The sequence below is a fragment of the Aegilops tauschii genome, chromosome 1 (genome assembly GCF_002575655.3).
Source record: "Aegilops tauschii subsp. strangulata cultivar AL8/78 chromosome 1, Aet v6.0, whole genome shotgun sequence".
NCBI lineage: Eukaryota > Viridiplantae > Streptophyta > Magnoliopsida > Poales > Poaceae > Aegilops > Aegilops tauschii.
Genome location: NC_053035.3, coordinates 401,956,136 through 401,968,280, shown reverse-complemented (window position 1 = coordinate 401,968,280; position 12,145 = coordinate 401,956,136).

Genomic DNA, 12,145 nt, shown 5'->3' with positions numbered 1-12,145 from the left:
TTAACCATCTTGCGGGTCCAACACAACTGTCAAGAATCAAGTCAGGCGCAACCCGCCTTGAGGTAGGGCCTCGTGAGTCCCGCGCTGGCTCACGAGTGTCCAGACACACCTCGTCTAGCCCTGCCATGCAAGCCACGTGTCAGGGCGGGGCTGTACACGCCCCCGGGGCTCCACTCAGAGGGAGACCTCACCCACACACCAATGAAACACCATGCTCCGCGCTGGCAGTCGACACGGTCGACGAGCGTCTATGCTCCGCGTTGGTGATAAACACCTAAGGGCGGCCCCATGGCCGCCTCAACCTCAGGGAGCCACCCGGCTCGGTGTCCAGCCTCATCGCAACACTTTCCCCTCGGAAGAGTAGCGCGAGGGGGTTGGGCACGGCGGCTGCGCTCAGGTCATGCCTAGCGTACGTCACCCTACCAGGTCCCCCGGACCTCGTAGTCGCGCCCCCATCCCGAGCGGGACCTCGGTGTGGACAGGTATGGAGGTCTATTTGTACGTCAAGGGGGACTCCTGAGCCTCGCGCCTCAGGAGCCTAACTGGCCACGTAGCCCCTCACCCCTTGGTCTCGTCCTGGTGATCCGGACGACCCAACGACTGCTGAGGCACGCGCGGGGCCGGGCCCTGCCGACGCATAACGCTAAGGCCTACTTCTGTATTCCCTTCCCGAGGGTTGTTTGTACGTCAAGGGGGACTCCTGAGCATCGCGCCTGAGGAGCCTAACTGGTCACGTGGCCCCTCACCCCTTGGTCTCATCTTGGTGATCCCGACGACCCAATGGCGGTTGAGGCATGCGTGGGGCCAGGCCCTGGCGACGTAGAACACTAAAGCAGCGCGAAGGAAATCGCGGAATCCTAGTAAATTATTACAAGACATACTGTTCCTCAAATACCAGACATAAGTTTTAACGCCTCCACAAGGCATAGTGCATGTTGCAGGAAATGAAAGTGGAGGGAAGCGCCGCCAGCGAGCCCTCTCTTCAGCCTTGGGCGCTGCTGGCGCCGCAAGGATTGCCCCTTTGTCGACAACGTTTCCGTCGCCCGTGCTGGCAGCTGTAGCCGCAGGGTCGGCGGCATCATCAGCCGGGAGCGCGGGGTCGATGGCGAGGAACTTCTCCAACAGGGCCTCCACCCGGTCCTTCACGGCTTCGGCGGCAGCTGCGCAGTGCTCCTCGTCCACAGGCTCAAGCAGGGCGTCGAGGTCGGCATTGGGGTCGTGAAGATGAAGATGGCTGAAGACGCGCGTCAGAGCCAAGGCAGAGAGCGCGTGGGCTTCCCCCTACACCATGGGGCCGACCCCATTAACGACGTCCTCGAGCGCCGTGACAAGCTGAGGAAGTAGTTCGGTGGGGCCTTCCTCGTCAGTCACTAGCGGCTTCTTCAAGCCCTTCCCGTAGAGCTCCTGCAGTGCCTGGTGGGACTTCAGCTCAAGGGACTTGAAGGCCGCACGATGCTCAGCAAGAACCTTCACCTTGGCTTCCAGCTGGACCTTCTCCGCTTCCACCCTCTTCTCCAGCTCGTCCAGGCGGCTGCGCTCCGCGGCCTGCGCCCGCGCCGACTGCTCCAGCTCTGTGTCACGGCTGGCGACCGCGACCTCTCAAGCCTTCATCTTCTCCTCCCATGCCTCGTGCTGACGGACCTCGGCGGTGCGCTCGTTGCGCATAGTCTCCAGCTCGGCCTCCGCCAACCGGCAGCGCTCCTTGGTAGACGCAACATCCTTCACCGCCACGTCACGGGCAGCCATGGCCAGGCCAGCGGCCCGCTCGCCTTCCTCGGAGGCTGCTATGGCCTGGAACAAGGCCGCCCTGGAAGACACGTCGGATCGCAGCCACCCCGAGATCAACTCCAGGCGCCCTAACGCCTGGCGACGGTCGGCACCTTGAAGGTCGTCCCGAAGCTGGGTCGGCGCGGAAAGAGCCTCCTCCAGAGCGTCAGGCGAGGCAGGAGGATCACGGCCCAGTGGCGTGATGGGAAGAGGAGGAGGCAGCATCGGCACCAAGGCATGCAGGTGGGCAGTAGCAGAAGGGGCCGGGGGCTCCTGAGCCTTCAGAGACTCAGCAGGCGAGCTGGGGGTAGGCGCCTCCGGAGCCGGCTTGGCCATTGAGGTCGCCTTCTCCTGAGGTCGGGCCCCTGAATATCATGAGGACGACCCGACCGCTGAGGCACGGGAACCGCCACCATCCCTCCACACCAGAGGTGGCGCGGCCGCAGCGGGCTGCTGGGTCTCAGGGGTCGTGGCTATATCCTTCTTCTTCACCACCGGCATTGGCCTAGCAGTACAAGGAGAACGCATCAAGAAAACTATGACAAGAACAGGGACAAGAGATCAAGACGGAGCGCTTACTGGTCCACGGCGGCGTACTCCCTGGCCCTCTTCTAAAGCACCAAGCCCGAAGGCTTCGTGAGCTGAAGCACTGGCGCGCGGGCCCCAGGGGCTGATGAGGGTACGACAGTCGGATCCATGGCAACACCGGTCGGCGGCGAGGCGGACGCACCGCCTCGGGAGATCAGCGTCGATCTGCTCTTCTTCAGGACCCCGGCGTGTGCTTCTTCGGGGGGGGTGCCCCTGGACCTCGTGGTGACCCCGGCGGGGTTCGGCGACTCCCTCGCCGGGTGCTCGCCGGCCTCGTCATCGTCGGGGAGGGTGCGGAGGAGATCTGCCACGCGTGGAGGAGAAGTCTCCCCCGCCCCCTCCCGGGTCGCCTCCGAGTCCGACTCCTCCTCGCCGCCGGACTCGCCGGAGGACAGCACCACCGGGGCCTTGCTGGGCGCCGGTGGGATGAGCCCGCGCTCGTTGAAGACGGGCATGACGGCGGCAATCTCCGCCCAATCCGGGCGGCAGTACAGCGAAAGATGGGTATCTGGCGGGTACCCTTGGTGCTCCCCGACAAGGAGATTGAGGGTCTTGTCCAGCACCTCGTCGGACAAGGCGTCCGGGCACAGGCAGAGGACGCCTCCCTCTTCCGCAGGCCTCCACAAGGGGTGCGAGCGGGCCTGGAGCGGAGCCAAGCGCTGCGACTAGAACTCCTTGACAATCATGGCCCCCGTCAGCTTCTCCGTCCTTGGATCGTTTGGCTTCAGGTCGACCGCCATCTTCTCCAGCACCTGCTTCACTCAGGGGTCGGCAAACTTCACGCTGAGCCATGCCTCGTGAGGCGAAGGCATTCCCGTTGGCCGTGCCAGCCGAGGGTAGGGGCTCTTGGCATCCATGAGGACCCACTTGTTCCTGAATCCCTTGACCTCCTTCCCGGCTCTCGAGATTGCGTTGGTCCCGTTGGCCGCAACGCAGTAGAAGGCAAAGATCGACAAGAGAAGGACGTAATTGGGATGAAGATGGAGGGCGTGAAGATTGTAGTGGCTGAGGACGGCATAGAAGAAGTCGGAGAAAGGGGGACCAGCCCCGCGAATTGCTGTGCATGAAGAAGGGGTAGGAGGTACTTCCTGAGGCCTCTAGCTTGGCGGAGCCGGCCGGGAGCATGGTCTCTCCCCCCTCGTTGCCGCCGTCCGCCGTCATCAGGAGCATGGCGGTGAGGTTCTTCTCTGAGACCGCGGGCGCGCTCTGGGCGGGCTCATACCAGGAGGGCGAGCGCGCGGCCTTCGCCTTGTCGGACGTCATCGGCTGCGGGCTCGGAGAAGGGTTCCGGCAGATCTGGAGTCTCTACGGCGAGAAAGAGGAAAGGGATCTGGAGCAAGACGAAGGAAGGCAATGAAAGCTCTACAGCGTGCACCAGCCCTTTTGTCAGACGGGAACGGTTGCCGAGGCAGCGTGGGGAAGCGGAGGCACCCACGTCCCATCAATCGCCACGCGTCTGCCGAGGCTGTAGGCGGTTGGGGCCCGCGGCGCTCCGCACTTGCCCTTTGGCTTTGCCTCAAAGCCAAGTTCGAGCGCGTCTTGGGCCCAGGGGCTACTGTCGGTGTCTTGGGAATGGGGGTGCCTAGACTTGCCTGCCTGCGGCCCGTGGCGTGGCTCCATTGACGGCCCAGTACGGCCCAGCTTCAGCAGCAACAACTCAAGACCCTCGCGAGGGGCCAAGCCTCGCAAGGCGGATGACACCAAGACATCCCTGGGGGCAGTCTCACTAGGCTGGCTCCCGAGGAGCGGAGATATCAACGCAGAGTGCACCTCCTGAGGTTCACATGATGTGAGCCATGACGACCAAGGCCAGACGGGCGCCAGCCGGCGCAGTGTACTAGTTTCCTCTTTGGTGCTAAGGAAGCAAGCGCAGGCGAGGAGTCCCGAGGAATCAAGCAAAGGGTTTCCATATCGGTGTAACAAGACCAAGATCAGCAGGACGGCAGGACGGAAGTTAGCGCGGAGCCCACGGCAGCGTCACCACGAGAGCCTTTTGCACGCGAAGAACACTTTTGTCAGGATAACTTGTACTAGTTGTCTCCCTTCAAACTTGGCCGTTGTGGGATCCCTTCCTGCCTAAACATTTGGGAAGAGGACCAAGGCCACTACCGTAGCAAGGGACGGATCATTAAGATCATCCTCACACTCACCAGCTCATCGAGCCCAAGAACACCTCACCTCCTGAGGGTATTCATCCACTGTAATAGTTCATCCTCAGCCCCTCGAGGCAATCCACCACACACTGGAGTAGGGTATTACACCGCAAGGTGGCCTGAACTAGTATAAACACCTGTGTCTCTTGTTCCTTGGGTTCGTCTAGCTAGGCCGTGGAATCGTTGAGCGAGTGAGCAGGGGGGAGTGTTACTCGTGCGCACCCTAGAGTTCGAACCTCTCAAGGGTCTGCCGAACCCGTAATCCGACAAATGCCTTAAGCAAGATGACATGATGTAGAGGAATTAACTCAAGCAATATGATGAAAACCCCATCTTTTTATCCTCGATGGCAACAATACAATACGTGCCTTGCTGCCCCTGCTGTCACTAGGAAAGGACACCGCAAGATTGAACCCAAAGCTAAGTACTTCTCCCTTTGCAAGAAATTCAATCTAGTTGGCCAAGCCAAATTGATAGTTCCAAGAGACTTGCAAAGATATCAAATCATGCATATAAGAATTCAGAGGAGATTCAAATAATATTCATAGATAAGCTGATCATAAATCCATAATTCATCGGATCTCGGCAAACACACGGCAAAAGAGTATTACATCGAATAGTTCTCCAAGAACATCGAGGAGAACTTTGTATTGAGAATCAAAGAGAGAGAAGAAGCCATCTAGCTACTAGCTATGGACCCGTAGGTCTGAAGTAAACTACTCACGCTTCATCGGAGAGGCAATGGTGTTGATGTAGAAGCCCTCCATGATCGAATCCCCCTCCGGCAGGATGCCGAAAAAAGCCCCAAGATGGGATCTCATGGGTAAAGAAGGTTGCGGCGGTGGAAAAGTGGTTTCGTGGCTCCCCTGGATGTTTTTGGGGTATAAGAGTATATATAGGAGGAAGATCTAGGTCAGGAGGTCTACGAGGGGCCCACAAGTTTGGGGGCGCGCCCTACCCCCTGGGCGCTCCCTCCATCCCTGTGGCCTCCTCGTGGCTCTTCTGACTTGCACTCCAAGTCTCCTGGGTGTCTTCTGGTCCAAGAAAAATCATCACGAAAGTTTTATTCCGTTTGGACTCCGTTTGGTATTCCTTTTCTGCGAAACTCTAAAACAAGGAAAAACAGAAACTGGCACTGGGCTCTAGGTTAATAGGTTAGTCCCAAAATTAATATAAAATAGCATATTAATGCATATAAAACGTCCAAAACAGATAATATAATAGCATGGAAAAATCAAAAATTATAGATATGTTCGAGACGTATCACCCACGCCCAGCTCGTGGCCACCTATTCCAAAGATATGGCGGATGCGGATGGGGAGATGCTTGCCGAGTATGGTGCGATGGATGCCATGGAGCCCCTTCCCCAGGAGATCGTCGGGCGCGAGCTGGACATGGAGGAGGCGGCGGAGATCTACGAGCACTAGCCGTAGTAGTACTCTTTGTTTTGTTTAATTAAGAGCACCGGTCCTTAATTTGTTAGAGTAATTTTTAGGTCAGCTAGCTCTGTTTAATTGCTGAACTTGCTCGACTAAGAAGTGTGGGTGTGCTGTAGTCTCCTTTGTGTACCCAAATTATGCAATGACGTGGATGACCATGTAACCATGGAAATTCAAACAAAAAATTTTGACGTTCAAACACATCACACACGGGTTAAGCTATCTGAATCATTTGTGATGTTCACATATCGTACACAGTTCTGAATAAGGGAACGTGTGTGGTAACACTTTGCGCACCAGTTTTTTCGCTGAACCGATTCCAAATTTCCGGCTTCCACAGAAATATCTACCTCCCCGCCCCTCCCCCTTACCAAAAGCCACATTTCCCCTGTTTCCACCTTCCTTTCCAAATTGAAACATTCACCCCTTGCTTGTAGAGCCGCCTCCTCGCCAGCGACCCTCCTTCACGCTACTCTTACTCGCCTATCCAGGGAGGTAATCCACACCTGACCCCCATCCTCCTCCTCCTTCCACATCCCACATGCCCCGACCGCCGGCACGACACCTTTCACCCAAATCACCAACCCCTCCACCAAATAAGCGCCGCCCTAAGCCATGGTGCACGCAGTATAGCCAGGATCTCAAGGAGCATTTGGCAGCGGAGAAGCAAATCGTGGCCCGCGCGGATGAGGTCGCGATGGATGCCATTCGTGCCGACCCCCAGGTCTTGGAGGAGCACCTCACCATCGAGGCCACCCTCTGTGCCTTCTACGAGGACTACGAGGTGTTTTCTCAGCGTGCATGTGCTTACCTCATCTCGAGAGCCAGCAGGTTGGTGCCCGGAGCGGATCAGGAAACTCACCACTACGACGAGGGAACCCACGATGTGGAGGCCTCACCCTCTTCCATGTCCAAGGAGCCAATCGTCATCGATATCTCCGACAATGAGGAGTAGCTTGTGTTATTAGCTCACTATAAGGACCCATGTTCAGTTTGCTAGCTACTGCCTTTCCTTAACAAATTCTAGTGAATTGTGCTATCTACTTTTACCATGCAATCTGTTGCTCTAGTGTATATGTTCTATATGTCATGCAATGTGGTGCTCACTTATCAACTATTGGTTAATTAGTTGTCGTGTTCAGTTAACTGTTTGGTTCAATTCTACAAATGTGATGTTCAATTCTTCAGGGTGCAATTTTGTGTTGTCTTCCATGTGATAAATAAATCGAATTTTTCTTTACAAAATACATGAGAAACAAATACAATTGCTATATTTCCAACTAGTCAAGCATGCTTGTTTGGTTAATTAACTGTCTGATCTTCTAGTATGTTATACATTGTGCAATGTGGTGCTCAGTTAATGTTTGGTTCATTTGTTGTGGTGTTTAGTTAACTGTTTGGTTTAATTCTGCAATGCAATGTTCAGTTGTTGTAGGTGCATTCTGTTATTGTATACCATGTGAGAATTAAATCGAATTTGGCTGTACTAAATACATGAGAAACAAATACAATTGCTATATTTCCAAGTTGTTAAGCATGCTTGGTTTGGTTAACAGTATGATCTTCTATTAGGAGTATGTTATATTGTGAAATGTGGTGCTGAGTTAACGTTTGGTTCATTTGTTGTGGTGTTTTGTTAAATGTTTGGTTCAATTCTGCAATGCGATGTTCAGTTATTGTGGGTGCATTCTGTTATTGTATACCATGTGAGGAATAAATTGAATTTTGATGTACTAAATACGTGAGAAACAAATACAATTGCTATATTTCCATGATGTTAAGCATGATTGGTTTGGTTAACTGTCTGATCTTCTATTAGGAGTATCTTATATTGTGCAATGTGGTGCTCAGTTAATGTTTGGTTCATTTGTTGTAGTGTTTAGTTAACTGCTTGGTTCAATTCCGCAATGTGATGTCCAATTGTCGTGGGTAGAATTTTGTATTGTTGTGCATGTGAGGAATAAATCGAATTTTGCTGCACTTAATACATGAGAAACATATACAAGTGCTATATTTCCTAGTTCCTAATCATGCTTGGTTTGGATAAATGGGTTTTCCATGTGGCTTGAATTAATCTGATGAATCTGCAATGTGCTTATTTTTTATCAACATATTTCACTGATAGCATGCGAACCCTTACTTAACCTAATGACTAACTACCTTATATGTGTTGCAGGGAAACAATGGGAAGCACGGAGGTTTAGAAATCGAGGTTTGCACATGCATGGTCCTTTGTCTAATCGTAGATTATTGTACAATTTGGTCTTGCACATGTAGGTCCTGCTGATAGAGGTTTTGACCCACTGTTTGACCCTTTTTGCATATGGAGAAATGAGTTGTCCATGAATATCAGTCAAGTCAAGAAACTTAGAAAGATTGTTAGGATAAAGAAATTAGTGACAAAAAACAACAAGATCTTTGTCTGCACAATGAAGAAGACATCAGTTGACTACAGGATGGTACGAACTATTATACCTTGCTTTTTTTATTCCTTTGCCCCATTTCCAAAATAGAGAAGATATTTATGCACATCCTTGTTTTCAGGCCTTTCCAAAGCAGTTCACTGATAATTACCTCTCAAACCACCTGTATGGTCAGGAGGCGAGGAAGGTATTGATACAACACCCACGATTCAATATTGAAGTGTTCCTGAAGAGGACGAAGATGGACGGTCAATCATCCACAAGCACTGGCCTAAAGTTGCAAAGACCTTCAACATCAATGAAGGCTCAATATTTGCCTTCTGCTTCAGTAGTTTTCCAGATGAGATACATCTGTCTATGTTCCGTCTATGATGCTAATTTCGAAAGGCTATAGATGTTGCATGTAAAACTTGGTGTTGGTGCAGTTTTGTAATGGGGTAGCTGAGTGCTGAAGCTATATGATGTTGTACTCTGATGTATTTCAACTATGAAAATGAAATATATTGTGTGCTTAAATATGGAATGTCAATTAGATTAATAAATAGATTATTAATAATACGATAATTAGCCTGCTAATTGGGTTTTTCTATTGAAAACGGTTATTGAGAAAACACCGTCGGCGATGACCTCAAGAAATGCACATAGTTTCTAGGAATAAACCGTGTTTGATTAATGAATAATCACACACGACATCCTCTTGAAAACTGTTTACGTTAGGCCACCTAGCACAAACGTTTACGACATTAAAACTGTGTGTGATGGACAGCCTTTGCCACACAGTTTCTTCTACACACCATGTGTTATGCATTCAATAACGCAAACGATAAAATTTTTAATACCGTGTGCAATGGAAATGCTATCACAAACGATTTAACGAGGAAAATTGTCTGTGATGTACCTGCGAACAGAAACATTTTCCTTGGAGCGAATGTGTGGGATGTATATACGAACAGAAACGTTTAGCGAGGACTGACTGTGTGGGATGTACTTACGACAGGAAATGATTTTGCGTGTATAATTGTATTGTTTTGAGCACTACTGTACGTATAACCGTATTTGATCGCTCGCCGGTCGCACACGACCTCATTTTGCCGAGCGTGTGTTCCAGGAGGGCATATCACCGACGGTTTATGGGTCGTGTGGGAAGGACCCCCCTAACACCCACACTCACTAGGCGACGGTTCCAAATGCCATCGTGGAAAGGGGTTAAAAACCGTTTGTATAGCACCTCGCTGTACTAGTGAAAGGGGTTGTCTCCCTTCACGGTTACTTGCAAAAATGTGATCCGATAGAGATAGATAAACGGTAAAGTAAATATTTTTGGTTTATAGATCGGAAAGTAGAAGATTGCAAAATAGTAGATCGGAAACTAATATGATGGAAAATAGACCCGGGGGCCATAGGTTTCACTAGAGGCTTCTCTCAAGATAGCAAATAATACGGTGGGTGAACAAATTACTGCCAAGCAATTGATAGAAAAGTGCAAAGTTATGACGATATCTAAGGCAATGATCATGAATATAAGCATCATGTCCGTGTCAAGTAGACCGAGACGATTCTGCATCTACTACTATTACTCCACACATCGGCCGACTCTTGCCTACATCTAGAGTATTAAGTTCATGAAGACCAGAGTAACACATTAAGTAAGATGACATGATGTAGAGGAATTAAATCAAGCAATATGATGAAGACCCCATCTTTTTATCCTCGATGGGAACAACACAGTACGTGCATTGCTGCCCCTACTGTCACTGGGAAAGGACACCTCAAGATTGAACCCAAAGCTAAGCACTTCTCCCATTGCAAGAAAAACCAATCTAGCAGGCCAAACCAAACCGATCTTTCGAAGAGAATTATAGAGATATCAAATCATGCATAAAAGAATTCGGAGAATATTCAATTAATATTCATAGATAAGCTGATCATAAATCCGCAATTCATCGGATCTCGGCAAACACACCGCAAAAAAAGTATTACATCAAATAGATCTCCAAGAACATCGAGGAGAACATGGTATTGAGAATCAAAGAGAGAGAAGAAGCCATGTAGCTACTAGCTATGGACCCGTAGGTCTGTGGTAAACTACTCACGCTTCATCAGAAGGGCAATGGTGTTGATGTAGAAGCCCTCCTTGATCGAATCCCCCTCCGGGAGGGTGCCGGAAAAGGTCCCTAGATGGGATCTCACGGGTACAGAAGGTTGCGGCGGTGGAAAACTGTTTTCGTGGATGCCTCTGGTGGTTTGGGAATATTTGGGAATATATAGGCGAAAGAATTAGGTCAGGGGAGTCACGGGGGGGCCAAAAGGCAGGGGCGCGCCCTCCACCCTTGTGGCCGCCTCGTGGCTCCTCGGACTTGATCTACAAGTCCCCTGGGTGTCTTCTGGTCCAAGAAAAATCATCGCGAAAGTTTTATTCTGTTTGGACTCCGTTTGGTATTCCTTTTCTGCGAAAATCAAAAACAAGGAAAAAACGGAAACTGGCACTGGGCTCTAGGTTAATAGGTTAGTCCCAAAAATGATATAAAATAGCATATAAAACATTCAAAACATATAATATAATAGCGTGGAACGATAAAAAATTATAGATACGTTGGAGACGTATCAAGCATCCCCAAGCTTAATTCCTGCTTATCCTCGAGTAGGTAAATGATAAAAACAGAATTTTTGATGTGGAATGCTACCCAACATATTTATCCATGTAATTTTCTTTATTGTGGCATGAATGTTCAGATCCATAATATTCAAAACAAAAGTTTAATATTGACATAAAAACAATAATACTTCAAGCATACTAACAAGGCAATTATGTCTTCTCAAAATAACATGGCCAAAGAAAGCTTATCCCTACAAAATCATATAGTCTGGCTATGCTCCATCTTCATCACACCAAATATTTAAATCATGCACAACCCCGGTGACAAGGCCAGCAATTGTTTCATTCTTTTGATGTTCTCAAACTTTTTCAACTTTCACGCAATACATGAGTGTGAGCCATGGACATAGAACTATAGGTGGAATACAATATAGTGGTTGCGGAGAAGACAAAAAGAAGGAGATAGTCTCACATCAACTAGGCGTATCAACGGGCTATGGCGATGCCCATCAATAGAAATCAATGTGAGTGATTAGGGATTGCTATGCAACGGATGCACTAGAGCTATAAGTTTATGAAAGCTCAAAAGAAAACTAAGTGGGTGTGCATCCAACTCGCTTGCTCACGAAGACCTAAGGCAATTTGAGGAAGCCCATCATTGGAATATACAAGCCAAGTTCTGTAATGAAAAATTCCCTCTAGTATATTAAAGTGACAACATAGGAGACTCTCTATCATGAAGATCATGGTGTTACTTTGAAGCACAAGTGTGGAAAAAGGATAGTAACATTGTCCCTTATCTCTTTTCTCTCATTTTTTTATTTGGGCCTTCTCTCATTTTTGGCCTCTTATTTTTCGTCCGGAGTCTCATCCCGACTTGTGGGGGGAATCATAGTCTCCATCATCCTTTCCTCACATGGGACAATGCCCTAATAATGAAGATCATCACACTTTTATTTACTTACAACTCAAGAATTACAACTCAATACTTAGAACAAAATATGACTCTATATGAATGCCTCCGGCGGTGTACCGAGATGTGCAATTAATCAAGAGTGACATGTATGAAAAAATAATGAACGGTGGCTTCGCCACAAATATGATGTCAACTACATGATCATGCAAAGCAATATGACAATGATGGAACGTGTCATAATAAACGGAACGGTGGAAAGTTGC